Here is a 15,518-nt window from a genome sequence, read left to right on the forward strand (position 1 = left end):
GATCACTGTTTTGTGCAGGACATTACCGGGAGGAGTTGCTCCCACCAAGACACTCTATATCACAAAGAAGCAGCATCAGTCAATCATTATGTTGTAACCAACAGCATACTGGTGAACGAATGTGATGCAAAAGACACTGCCAATATCGCACAATGTACTGTAATAAGCACCTCAGTTGATAGTGCGATCAATTTTAGCAGTTTTACCAGTTTTTACGTAATTTCAGCGCTGACCAGGAACACGATACCATCTTTCCCAATTTCGGTATCAACGCTAAATCACTCTCCACTACTTTGCGAGTACAATACACCAGATCGTGAATATACATAGATGACTATACAGTACAGTACGTCCATTCATGGTTAATTATTGAACATATATAGCAAAGTATACCAGACAGTGTCCTATACCAATCCACACATTTCTAGCACTTCAGTCATAGTGCGTAACTTACGATTACGATTGCCCATCTTTCCCTGTGTGGATGGGAGTCACAGAGCATTCTAGGATTCTTAGGATAAAGCTGGAAATTGAAAGATCTCCCAGCATTATCTTTGAGCAACCCTACCCGCAGCGCTGTCACCGACTCAATTTGCAGCTGATCAGAAGTAGGAGGGCACTATATGCGCTACAGTCCACATCTCGTGAAGGAACAGAGTGGGTCGAGTCTGCAACTACTGTTCAGTGAAGACTTTTCCACACCAATCATACTCACGGCGCCCAACCAAGTGCACAAGATCTCTTCAGATGCGCGCATGTCGAAGAGGTAAGCACCCCTTATTGGTGTTTAGTAGATACGAGAGTGTTGTGATAACAGACGATTAATAAGAAACATGTGGTTTTATGCATGATTTCGCTCCATGCGGACGGAGTATGAGACATTTTACGTAAATGTCAGTTTTAAAGTACTGTTCTGGTGTTTGGTGTCCATAACAAGAAGAAAACGGGAAGAGAGAAATGATCGTGGAACATAAACACATTCCAAAGGCTAAATGATTCTGCACTTATACAAGCTATAATGCTGGAGCGGTGCATTTTCCGATCTACTAGTCGTGTGGAACGCAACGCTGTCAGTATTCCAATGTAAGAAATATAGTTCCGTTCCATGATATATATTTTCCCTACAAGTTTCTCTACACTAAAGTATGGTGACAAACTGTAAAGTGATAAAACTACTACCTTGCACGTTAAAGAAAACATCGATTCTGTGTAACAGTACGCCTGCTGTTTACGAAGTTCAAGCCCGATTCCGGTCCAGAAATTATGATATGTGTACAACAGACCTATAAAATGATCGTTGGCAGCTGAAAATGCATACGAAGAAACACTGACATCTTACGAGGAAATAAACATCACGATCAGTTGCCAGAGGATGCCGCATCGCCGGCCGCGGTGGTCTCGCGGTTCTAGGCGCGCAGTCCGGAACCGCGCGACTGCTACGGTCGCAGGTTCGAATCCTGCCTCGGGCATGGATGTGTGTGATGTCCTTAGGTTAGTTAGGTTTAAGTAGTTCTAAGTTCTAGGGGACTGATGCCCACAGCTGTTAAGTCCCATAGTGCTCAGAGCCAATGCCGCATCTCTAGAACTACTCCTCTTTGCACTATTAAGTCTGTTCTCCTCCTCCAGAAGACACAATTTAATTGATTTTGCTCAGTACTCATTTCATAGTCTTTTTCTCTAATTTTATGAATTCTCAGTCACTTTCTATAATTTTACTAGGTTTTCGTGATTTTACACACTTCGTCGTATTTCCCTCAATTTTTACATATTTCACAGTAATTTTTCGTGATTATACCAGGTTTTCCTTGAATTTTCCCAATATTACGCCATTTCTCGTATTATTTCCGGGGTTTCCATGTGTAATATGTATTGCTGGCGTACCCACGTGCTTTTTGATTTTATATGAGAACATTTGCTCATCTTGTGCTCCAACGTGCTAAAAAACCTTAAGACTGGCCCACTACCCGATGATGCACATGCATGTATTTTGGATGCGACGAACATGAAAAGTATAGTAACGATCACTTTGTACCTATATGAAACTGAAGACGCGTTGTATATACAGTATGTGTCAGAGGAATGGAGTACTTCACGTACATCTTCGTTCGTCTTGAGGAGGGTGTTTAATATAGGTTTTCTATCGATGACCATGATTCATCACATATGTGTTGGAAGCACTCTGCTGACAGTGATGTGGAGATGTTTGCTGTTAACGATTGCAGGTAGATAGCGCTCTGAGTCACACAGTTGTGTACAAGTTTATCGCAAGTTATACCACACAACTGATGCACCCTGAGAGAGCAATGGAAAAAAATCGTAATTTCGCGACAAGTGACAAGAAGAAACATCTTCCCTCTAGAATGCATTATCAATCTACCATTAAATAATATGTCGTTACAGCCCCTCTCAACTTCTCACTGCATCTACTTTCTATCATTCTTTAATGCAGATCCATGTCAATTTAGAGGCAGATGTTTCTCTTTTCCACGAAAGCATCAAAGGCAGCAGTCATCTTGCACGTATCACTATTTCCTCAATAGATATACAGCAACGTGTTCTTAAAAAACAATGCAGCAACTGTTTTGTAAGGTATGTGTTAGATGACATTACATGGTTGGTGGAGGGTAGAGAAGCACATTGTAAATACTGATTTAAGGTATTGAAACACCTAACTAGACTTGCACAGAGGCAGAACGTGATCCATTCTGTATATGTATATTGGAGTCACCCCAGCTGCTAATACAGCGCTCCTTAGCTAAGGACGTTTAATAAAAATTTACAAGCTGGTTGGCGATAACTTTGGGGTCACACCTGCTCTTGTGATCCGACATATACGCGTTACGTCTGGAGGCGTGTTCTGTGTCCGAAGTAGCATCAACTAGCGGAAGGACTGGGTTATGGATGCCATCTGCCACATGCGCACAGACGCAGACATACTGAAAACAGAGCAGGCACTATAACAGTAGAAAATGTGGTTGGAGGTGACTGGATGCCTTCGAGTACAGCGCTATACTATACCGTCCAATCAGAAAAATAGTGCATTTGCGCTAGGTGTTGACAACTGTACTACATTTAAAAGCAAATTTTAGAACACGTGGCGAGATGTGATGTCATGATCACATGGCAGAAGTGACGTAAAATTGAAAAAAAAAAAACGAAAAATGACGGAAAATACGTATAAACTGAGGGAAAGAGGCCAAAATACAGGGGGAATTAAAGGGGAATGAGGGAGTACTTGCATGTCTTTTGCTTGGTGTGGCAAAATTCTTGTACATGAGAACGAGCATGCGACAGCATGAGGAATATGGGAAAAAGTTTACGTGGAAGCACTGGAAACCAAGCAAACAGCCATTTCTCGTCAACAGCGATAAGACGGCTGAAATAGAATGTTTATGGTGGATGACTACCAAATGTGGAGTAATAAATTTATATATGTCGGATGACAGGCTCAAGTCTGACCCCAAAGTTATCGGCAACCGCCTTATACATTTTCATAAAGTGCCCTTAGCTAAAGAGCGTTGTATTACCAGCTGGGATGACTGCAATATACAACTACAGAATGTATCTCCTGTTTGACCCTGTGCAAGACTATTTAGTTGTTTTAAACCTAAAATCTTTATTTACGATGTACTTCTCTCTACTGACCAATCGCAACCATGCAGTGCCACCTAACAAATACCGTAAAGAACAAAGGCTCTATAGTTTTGTAGCAACATTCTGCTGTATTTCTATTGAGGTAATAGTGATACACGCAAGCTGACTGTTTTCTTTGATGCTTTCGTCGAAAATAGAACCATTTGCGTCTAAATTAACACGAATCTGCGTTAAAGGATGGTAGCAAGTAGATGGAGTGATTGGCTTAGAGAGTTTGTAAAGAGGTATTCCTTAATGGTACATTCTCGATGCATTATAGAGAGCGGAAGGTGTTGCTGCTGGTCATTTCTCACGCGTTTAACAATTTTTTTCCGTTTTTCTCCCGGGGTGCATCAGTTATATGGTATAAATTGCGGTCGACTTGTACAGAACTGTGTGCTCTGTGTTGCGCTATCTACCATCAATAGCTAACAGCAAACGTCTCGACACCATTGTCAGCAGAGTGCTTCTACCACATGTGTGATAAATCACGTTCATCGACGGAAAACCTACACTGTGTGATCAAACGTATACGGACACCTCCAGAAACGAAGTTTTTTTTATTTGGAGCACTGTTGTGCCACCTGTTGCCAGGTACTCCATATCAATAACCTCCGTAGTCAATAGACATCGTGAGAGAGCAGAATGGGGCGCTCCGCGGAAGTCACGGACTTCGAACGTGGTCAGGTGATAGGATGTCACTTGTGTCATAGGTCAGTACGCGAGATTTCCACACTCCTAAACATCCCTAGGCCCACTGTTTCCTATGTGTATTGGGCAGACATCTATCCAGACCATCACACAGGAATTCCAAACTGCATCAGGATCCACTGCAAGTACTATGGCAGTTAGGAGGGAGGTGAGAAAACTTGGATTTCATGGCCGAGCGGATGCTCTTAAGCCACACATCACGCCGGTAAACGCCAAACGATGCCTCGCTTGTTGTAAGGAGCGTGAACATTGGACGACTGAACAGTGGATAAACGGTACACAATATGGTGATCCGATGGCAGAGTGTGGGTATGGCGAATGCCCAGTGAACGTCATCTGCCAGCGTGTGTAGCGCCAACAGTAAAATTCGGAGGCAGAGCTACTATGGTGTGGTCGTATTTTTCATGGAGGGGGTTGCACCCCTTGTTGTTTTGCATGGCACTATCACAGCACAGGCCTACACTGATGTTTTAAGCAACTTCTTGCTTGCCACTGTTGAAGAGTAGTTCGGGGATGGCGACTGCATCTTTCAACACGATCGAGCACCTGTTCATAATGTACAGCCTGTTGCGGAGTGGTTACACGACAATAACATCCCTGTAATGGACTGGCCTGCACAAAGTCCTGACCTGAATCCAATAGAACACCTTTGGGATTTTTTGGAAAGCCGACTTCGTGGCATGCCTCACCGACCAGCATAGATACCACTCCTCAGTGCAGCATTCCACGAAGCATGGACAGCCATTCCCCAAGAAACGACCAGCACCTGATTGAACATGTATGCCTGCGAGAGTGGAAGCGGTCATCAAGGCGAAGGGTGGACCAACACCATACTGAATTCAAGTATTACCGATGGAGGGCGTCACGAACTTGTAAGTCATTTTCAGCTGGGTGTCCAGATACTTTTGGTCGCATAACGTATTTCAACTACTTCCTCTAGACGAACGAAGATGTATGTGAAGCACTCCATTTCTCTGTCATATCTTGAACATAAATCGAGTCTTCAGTTTTATATAGTACAAAGCGACTGTTACTATACTTTTCATGTTCGTCCTATCCAAAATGCATGCACGTGAGTCACTGGATAGAGGGCAAGTCGGCTGGTGTATAAGATTCGCAAAAATTCTAGTAGAAAATCAAACAATACATGGGGATGTCACCAATATGACAATATACGTATGGAAAACTGTAAAAAATAAGAAAAAAGACATAAAATCCGTAAAATTCAAGAAAAACCTGGTACAATCACGAAAAACTGAAGAGAAATGGGTGGTAATTTAGAGAAACATGATGAAATATGTATAATCGCAAAAACCTAGTAAAATTACAGAAAATGACTGGGAATCCCGCACAGAGGAACACAACCTAGCATCAGACCATGATTTCTCTGTGGATGAGGAAGATTACCAGGGACGGTAGCAAACTGTGATAAGACTGTTACATCTCCTCTGGCTGCTGATCGTGATGTTTATTTCCTCGTAAGATGTCACTGTTTCTTCTCGTGCATTTTCAGCTGCCAACGATCATTTTATAGGACTGTTGTGCACATGTCATAATTTCTGGACCGGAATCGGGCTTGAGCTTCGTAAACAGCAGGCGTAGTGTTACGCAGAATCGATGTTTTCTTTGATGTGCAAGGTAGTAGTTTTATCACTTTACAGTATATCACCACACTTTAACGAAGAAACTTGCAGGAATAATATATGTCATGGGCCGGAACTACACTCCTGGAAATGGAAAAAAGAACACATTGACACCGGTGTGTCAGACCCACCATACTTGTTCCGGACACTGCGAGAGGGCTGTACAAGCAATGATCACACGCACGGCACAGCGGACACACCAGGAACCGCGGTGTTGGCCGTCGAATGGCGCTAGCTGCGCAGCATTTGTGCACCGCCGCCGTCAGTGTCAGCCAGTTTGCCGTGGCATACGGAGCTCCATCGCAGTCTTTAACACTGGTAGCATGCCGCGACAGCGTGGACGTGAACCGTATGTGCAGTTGACGGACTTTGAGCGAGGGCGTATAGTGGGCATGCGGGAGGCCGGGTGGACGTACCGCCGAATTGCTCAACACGTGGGGCGTGAGGTCTCCACAGTACATCGATGTTGTCGCCAGTGGTCGGCGGAAAGTGCACGTGCCCGTCGACCTGGGACCGGACCGCAGCGACGCACGGATGCACGCCAAGACCGTAGGATCCTACGCAGTGCCTTAGGGGACCGCACCGCCACTTCCCAGCAAATTAGGGACACTGTTGCTCCTGGGGTATCGGCGAGGACCATTCGCAACCGTCTCCATGAAGCTGGGCTACGATCCCGCACACCGTTAGGCCGTCTTCCGCTCACGCCCCAACATCGTGCTGCCCGCCTCCAGTGGTGTCGCGACAGGCGTGAATGGAGGGACGAATGGAGACGTGTCGTCTTCAGCGATGAGAGTCGCTTCTGCCTTGGTGCCAATGATGGTCGTATGCGTGTTTGGCGCCGTGCAGGTGAGCGCCACAATCAGGACTGCATACGACCGAGGCACACAGGGCCAACACCCGGCATCATGGTGTGGGGAGCGATCTCCTACACTGGCCGTACACCACTGGTGATCGTCGAGGGGACACTGAATAGTGCACGGTACATCCAAACCGTCATTGAACCCATCGTTCTACCATTCCTACACCGGCAAGGGAACTAGCTGTTCCAACAGGACAATGCACGTCCGCATGTATCCCGTGCCACCCAACGTGCTCTAGAAGGTGTAAGTCAACTACCCTGGCCAGCAAGATCTCCGGATCTGTCCCCCATTGAGCATGTTTGGGACTGGATGAAGCGTCGTCTCACGCGGTCTGCACGTCCAGCACGAACGCTGGTCCAACTGAGGCGCCAGGTGGAAATGGCATGGCAAGCCGTTCCACAGGACTACATCCAGCATCTCTACGATCGTCTCAATGGGAGAATAGCAGCCTGCATTGCTGCGAAAGGTGGATATACACTGTACTAGTGCCGACATTGTGCATGCTCTGTTGCCTGTGTCTATGTGCCTGTGGTTCTGTCAGTGTGATCATGTGATGTATCTGACCCCAGGGATGTGTCAATAAAGTTTCCCCTTCCTGGGACAATGAATTCACGGTGTTCTTATTTCAATTTCCAGGAGTGTATATTTCTTACAATGGAATGACTAGTACATCGGAAACTGCACCGCTCCAGCATTATAGCCTGTTTAAGTGCAGAATCATTTAGCCTTTGATATCTGTTTATGTTCCATGATTATTTTTCTGTTTCCGTTACCTTCTTGGTATGGACACCAAACACCAGAACAATACTTTAAAACTGATAGCACAGTTGATTTATGTAAAATGTTTCATACTCCGTCCGTATGGAGCGAAATCATGCATAAAACCACATGTTTCTTATTAATCGTCTGTTATCACAGCACTCTCGTATCTACTAAACACCAATAAGGGGTGCTTACCTCTTCGACATGCGCGCATCTGAAGAGATCTTGTGCACTTGGTTGGGCGCCGTGAGTATGATTGGTGTGGAAAAGTCTTCACTGAACAGTAGTTGCAGACTCGACCCACACTGTTCCTTCACGAGATGTGGACTGTAGCGCATATAGCGCCCTCCTACTTCTGATCAGCTGTAGATTAAGTCGGTGACAGTGCAGGAGGGAGGGTTGCTCAAAGACAATGCTGGGAGAGCTTTCAATCTCCAGCTTTATCCTAAGAATCCTAGAATGCTCTGTGACTCCCATCCACACAGGGAAAGATGGGCAATCGTAATCGCAAGTTACGCACTATGATTGAAGTGCTAGAAATGTGTGGATCGATATAGGACACTGTCTGGTATACTTTGATATTTATGTTCAATAATTAACCATGAATTGACGTACTGTACTGTACAGTCATTTATCTGCATTCACAATCTATTGAATTCATCTCGCAAAGTAGTAGAAAGTGGTTTAGCGATGATACAGAAATTGTGAAGCGTGGTTTCGTGTCATTGGTCAGCACTGAAATTACGTAAAAACTGGTAAATCCGCTAAAATTGATCGCACTGTCAACTGAGGTACATTGTCCCGTATTGACAGTGTCTTTTTCATCCAATTTGTCTGCTGGTAAGCTGTTGATTACCTCGTAATGATTGATTGATGCCACTTATTTGAGATAGATAGAGTCTTGGTGGAAATAACACCATCCAGGGTTGGCCTGCACAAAACAGTGAATGGTTGGGTGACAGAGATTAATGCACCCTGAGAGACGGAGATCTTCAGACTGCAGTACGTGTATGTAGTTTGGTGATGCACCGCAATGCAGTAGAGAATTCCTTGTCCTTCTTCGAGTTCCAGTGTGATTTGGAGTCTTCCCATTTTTCCCAATAAGAAACACCACCATAACTGCTCCTACTGTCTTTTCTAATACCTGGTGTTGCAGAAAAAACCCTCATTTGGCGTCTGTCTTACACATTGTACTTAGTTGTCGGAGTTACGAAAACATATTCCCATTTCCACCGAGTGGTCAAAGCACGGTGCTGTCGCATTAACTCAGGTCACCCTGTTTCGTCACGTGGTTGCAGAAGGTAGTAGATATAACACTATCTGACTTCTGTGCAGTTCCGACTTAAATTGGGACGATCACATGGACAAAGCTGCAGTGATGGCAGGGCAGAGGCTGAGGAACAGTTACACGATGCAGAGGGACTGTAATTGGTGGCCTGCACGCTGGAGTTTTGCTGCATGAGCTCATTAGGAGATGGGTTCGAAGAAGGTGACTCGTTCTGAGGTATAAGAGTGGCAGAAATATGATTCACTAATGTCTGTAATCGTTAAAAGACATCTCCACAGGATCAAACACAAACATGTAGCTCAATGGCGACATTTGATTCCAAATTGCAGACAGCATTTCTACCAGAAAGTGTAACACTATCAGCGATCTTGTGGCTGCCTGTAGAAACAAGACAGCGTTTTATGCAGGGCGATGGTAACATAGTCGTCGTGACCGTGTTTTTAACAGTGCGGTCTTTATGCGAAGTGTATGATGCCTATCGTAAAATCCTGTCACTCAAAAGAGAACAGTAGGTTTGCTCCTGAATGTACGTTTACCCCTGACGTAGGCAAACCGCAATGTGAGGTGATACAAACTTTGCCCTACTACTCCCATATGGTGTTCAGTAGTAGATATGGGATTTGACCTTTAGAACAGAATGGAATTTATTGCATTTCTAGCAATCAGAGTGGCAAAATTATAGGTAGGTTAATCAGGTAGGGCTTTAACTCCTAGACTAACTGAGCATGAATAGAAAGATTCCACTTTTGCTTAACATGCTCTGGAGAAATGTTATTCTTATGATATTAAATGTGATGTTCCCCATACAGGAACTAAAGGCAGAGAATTAACATTATTCAAAATTCTGGCTATTAATAAGCAGCAGTCAGAGACTCCTGACGTTGCCCTTAACGTCCAAACACAGTTTCATGATTCACCCTTATTAATGTGGTAAAAGCCAGTTAATTTTTTTTCTCAACATTAGATAATATGCTTCTTATAACTGTTCCACACCTACATTTCATAGACTCCTTTCTCCTCTCTGATTCCCGCCTCCTCCGTATTTTCGGTCTGTTCATCACATTCACCACTTTGTCGACATTACATGGTAGTCTGAGACATTACTCACTTGTACAACGTTTTTGATTCTGCATTCCTACACATTTAATCTTTGAGTATAAAGTATTGTAGGATTTATTTATTCAGAGTTTCGCCGCGCGGGATTAGCCGAGCGGTCGAGGGCGCTGCAGTCATGGGCTGTGCGGCTGGCGCCGGCGGAGGTTCGAGTCCTCCCTCGGGCATGGGTGTGTGTGTATGCGTTTGCCTTTAGGATAATTTAGGTTAAGTAGTGTGTAAGCTTAGGGAATGATGACCTTAGCAGTTAAGTCCCATAAGATTTCACACACATTTGAACATTTTTTTCAGAGTTTCTTTGAGAATTTCATCTATACCATGTTTTGTGTCGATATATAGTCATAAAATTCACATATCTTTCAAAAACCATCTCAGCACTGCTATTAACTCTCGCTGATGAGTAGAGTATCAATTTAGTATTACTTTGTAGTTCATAAAGAACTACTTCGGCAATTTCGTTCACCATTAATTGTTGAATATTCACTTTCTTGATGTTTTCTTCTGTGGCTGCAGGTTTTTGACGGACAAGAGAAGAATGGCCATATTCCCTTCAACTTGCCAATTTATTACCGCTTAGAAGTAAAGTTGGCGACAAACCGCCCACTTACAGAATTTTGTGATGTCACTCTATCCCAGTAATAACGAGTCAAACACAAAAAATGTTCACTGATTAAGAGGAAATTCGACTTACATTATTGTGCACTGTGTACCAACCCCATAGAAGGTAAATATCAATAACTAAATGCCATCTGCCTGGCAGATGGGCAAATTTTCTCCATGCAATAATAAATTACAGCATTCTATCCCCGCTACATTTTTGGTTGTATTTATATCTGTATCCAAACACTGTATTCACAGTTGCTTCTCATCCGGTCCTCCAAATTACTCCATTCGAACTTTCTGATGTGAGGCGTCCCAGATGATTAGACAAAACCCATTCATCGCCATCCTTCACTAGGATCCTGTGATAACACCTCCTCACCATGCTGTAACATCAATACATGATTTCATTTTACATTTGAGTTATAAACACGCCATCAGCAATCTAGTGTTAACGTCGACTTTTCTTCTGTGGTTTCGAGGCTGGTTTATTGTATACGTTCTGACTACAGATGGCTCGTGATCAGTATGGGCGAGCCAGAGGCAATATATAGCGCTCTCTCCTGATGAAGTACCATACCCAGGTTTATGACGAAAGGAGCTTTCTTCATTAATACAAGCAACTCATTTTGTATTCAGTCTAATGCCACCTGCTCGGCAGGTGAGGCCACAATACTACATGCACTCACCTGCAGCCTTCTTGTCAGTCTAACTTAGTTTAATCATGTTAGGAAGCTCAGCATGCGTCTATATACATTGTGTCGGTGGCGAGTGGCGAGTTCATGTGTGTGTCTGTGTGTGTGTGTGTGTGTGTGTGTGTGTGTGTGTGTGTGTGTGTGGAGGGGTGGAGGGCGGGGGGGGGGGGGGAGGGGGCGGACAAACAGCGTAATGTTTTGATGGTATGTATGTGTGAATTATGTTTCGCCCATATTTGGGCATGTGCTTTTGTGCATGTGTGCGAGTGCGTGAGCGTGTACGCGCGCGCTGTCCCGTACGCCTTTGTGTGCGTGTATGTTCCTTTTCGGTTATATATGGGTGTGCTTAAGTGTATAATAACACGTGTAAACAGCGAGCACAATACCAGGAGGAAATATAATGAGGCACTTGCGAAATACGAGTGCAGAAATAGCGAAAAATAACAAGAAATGTTGAAAACAGCTACATTTGTAAGGCTCTATCCGGTGTAATTTCTATTGTATATTTGTATATAGCGGTATGCCTTGAGATGTATTTTCAGTTCTTTAGGTTTGCGTAAAAAGCGGAAGTAGGCTGTTTCTGCCATCTAAGATTTTTCACGTCAAAAATTTAGCAATACAGAATGTAAGAATGTGAAGCATAATATCCGCCAATAATGCAAACTGCGTTATCACTCTTTTTACACAACTAATTACATGATGTAGATGAGCCAGTGAGGCGATAGTTGTGCAATATCTGCCACTACTGAGACGAAGGAGCACATAATACCTCTTTGGAATACCGTAAATGGTCACAAAGTAATATTAATCACAATGACCGCATGCTTTCGTCGCAGTAGAAGGATTTTCAGGGAAGATTTTTGTATGATATGTGACCTTCTTCCATATGGACATAAACGTCTCACGATAAACTGAAAATAAGTTCTTCCCCACAGAATATATCCTACTAGAAGAATACAAATAATCCTGAAGTAAATTGCAAAAGTAAAGAATGACTTCGTTTTGAAGTACTTTATATACAGGGTGATTATAATTAAAGTTAAACTTTCAAAACGCTGTAGAAATAACACCATTGCTCAGAATGACGTCAAACCGCAACGGAATATTATCGTAGAAAAGGGAAAAGGTTTTTTTTCCTTGTGTAGTCTGCGCTGAAGAGATCGTCCTTGATGACTTATTCTTCTAGGATGGGATGTAAGGATAAAAAGAAAACAATTTCTTTATTCCACATTCAGTTAGGCTTGGGCACTCAATGGGTCCTTTAGCCTGCTGTCGTTGGTGATGTCCTTCTCCTGTGGATGTTGAGATGTGTCTAGGCTGTTATGTGTGACTGCTTCCTCGTGTTATAACAGATCGCCTATGGGGGGGTGAAACGTTATTGACTTCGGTACTCGATATTTGTGCCATCTTCCAGAGTTTACCGTTCCTACCGATTCTAATTGTCGAACTTCGTCCCTAAGGGCATCGATTTTGTCAAAAACCCGTAGAGCCTTGTCATGGACCTTCTCTTTTATAGTGGTCTCGTGGAGTGCGGTGCGGATGTCGACGCTTCTTGTCCACCATGGAGCTCCTGTGATCCATCGGTAGCAAATGTTTTGCAGCGCTGGGAGTTTATTGTATTTGGAGACGCACGTAATTCTCCACGAGGTGGAGCCATATAACGCTGTGGGTTCCACCGTTGCCTTATACAACTGGAGTTTAGTCTTAGGGTTGAGATCCTTACTCTTCAGGAACGGAGTCAATGACCTGGCCATCTTCTGGGCTGCCGTCTTCTTGTCGTCAATATGCTGCGTATAGAGCAATTTTTTGTTAAGGAAGACACCGAGGTACTTCACTCCCGGTGACCATAGGATAAATTGATCAGCTATTTGGAGTCTGTCGTTCAGAACTGGTTTCCTCCGTGTAAACATAACGGCTGCCGTCTTCGTCGGGTTGATCGTTATCTTATTTTGCAGCGCCCAGCATTCCATTACATCAAGTTTCCGTTGCATCCTAGCGATTAGCTGGTCCAAGTGTCGTCCAGTCGTCAGAAAGGCCGTATCGTCCGCATAAAAACTCGCCGTAACAAGGGGGACTGTTGGGATGTCAATTATATATAAGTTGAAAAGCAGAGGCGAAAGGACAGAGTCCTGCGGAATTCCCGCGGAGGCCAGTTTCATTTCGGAGTTTTTATCGTCGACGCGGACATACAGTTTCCTGTCCTGCAGAAAGTTGTCTACGAGTCCAATGTAATAATCCGCAATAGCGGCAGTGCGATGTAGTTTGACGATAAGGTTGGGCCGCCACACCTTAACGTATGCTTTTTTGATGCCAAGGGATACACCAATTGTGAAGTGATGCTTGTTGTATCCTTCTTGTATCCGTTCGGTGATTCGTAGAAGTTGAAGTTCGGCAGCTAACTTGTCCTTGTAACCGAATTGTTAGGGTCGTATAACATCATGCACTGTAAGCGTGTCATGGGGTCTCTTCAACAGCACCCTCTCGAGCACCTTGCGAAGGTTGGGCAAGAGGCTAATTGGCCGGTAACTGCTGGGTTCTGCTGGGTCTTTACCTGGCTTTGGGATTGGAACTATTCAAGCCGTCTTCCATGCCATGGGAAAATATCCCTGCAGGAGACAGCTGTTGAAGATTCGGGTAAGGAGCACAGTTGGCTTCCGGGGCAACTTATTCAAATCGGCGTTGCTTATGAAGTCGTTGCCTGGCGCGTTATTCCGAGTCTTCCGGATAATTTTACGGATCTCTGCTGGTGTGGTGAGTTGTGAGCGGCTCTGCACAGGCGTAGTACGAAAAGCAGTCCACTCTGCTGTAACGACGGCTTCCTGTTCTTGCAGGCGGACGTCGTTCACGGGAATCGCTGGTGTAGACATCTGTTCTTGGTAAGTCGTAGCATACAGCTCCGCCTGGGCGAGTTCGTCATATATGGGAAAACTTATGGTAGAAGAAGAAAAATCGTGTGAAAATTGATTAATAGATGGCGCTGTATGTGTCAGAATACGTAAATGAAAACACCTATGATGCGCATGACCAATTGAAGTTGGTATAAATACGCTGGGTACACGGAATTCCTCCTTTCGCTTCTGCGACGTTCGCCATGACTGTCTCAATGCAGGATCGCGCTTTGCTTGAAAGCTGTATTACAAGAATGATGACTGTGCACACGTCCCTCTGCAGAAGTAACGGACACTGAAAGGTTTGAAAAAAGGCGTTGGTCCGATGACTGCCGTGAGTCTGGAGAAAATCATTCGGAAATTCGAAAAGACGGGCTCTTTTGGTATGAACCTGGTAGAGGGAGGAAAGGAATTGATTCGACGCCAGTGGAAGCAGTGGCCACAGCAATGCAGGAGGAGACGAATGGTGGTGTGCAAACGTGTAGTGCACACAGAATTGCACGAACCTCCTCCCCTAACTGCCATGATGCCTCTGCTTCCGACCGTAAAGTGTTCAATCTCGCTCATAATAAATGATCGTCGTATCGCAGACATATTGCTACAGCGTGCACTCAGATGCCATTGCTAATTACTTCCGCTAGTACTGAACGAACAGTCGTACCAGCTTCAACCGCATATGCACAAGATCTGTCCTTTAACTGTTACCTAATTGTGCCAATGCAACAAGCTCTCTAACGTTTCACCATTAACTGCAACAATGGGCCTTGCTGTTAATATACTGATGCCTGAGGACCACAGAGCATGCTCTTTTAAAATGGTACAAGATATGAAAAGAAGAATATTTCTTTAATTGGATTACTGTGGTTCTTAACGTAATACTGGTGGAAACACCACGGATTGTCCTAAGTATATGTTCGTTAAAAAAGGTGTAATGGTACAGTGCACTACCTGCATAAAATCATCTAAAATAAAATCGAAAAACAAAGAAGAAAAGAAAACCGCAGGGCAAGACACCAGAACGAAAAGTGACTTTTTAGGAAGAAGAGAACAACTAAGATGAAAATTGCACTGATCGAAGAAGACACCATGGTTTCCTAAACGCGGAAGAGATGCTGAATCTTAAACATATCAATCCCAAATTATGGGAATTCAGGTCTACCTATTACTCAAACAGCAATTCTTGTTAAATGCCAAAACATATTTCAGCAACTTTGTACCACCGTCGGTGATTGCGTTTATTCCGTAAAATGCACTTGTGTTGTAAGTAATAATTATTCTAAGGTAATTAGGCATGAAAACAGTTTGTCTGTTATGATTATTACCTT

This window comes from Schistocerca americana, chromosome X, assembly GCF_021461395.2.
Source record: "Schistocerca americana isolate TAMUIC-IGC-003095 chromosome X, iqSchAmer2.1, whole genome shotgun sequence".
In the NCBI taxonomy this organism is placed as follows: domain Eukaryota; kingdom Metazoa; phylum Arthropoda; class Insecta; order Orthoptera; family Acrididae; genus Schistocerca; species Schistocerca americana.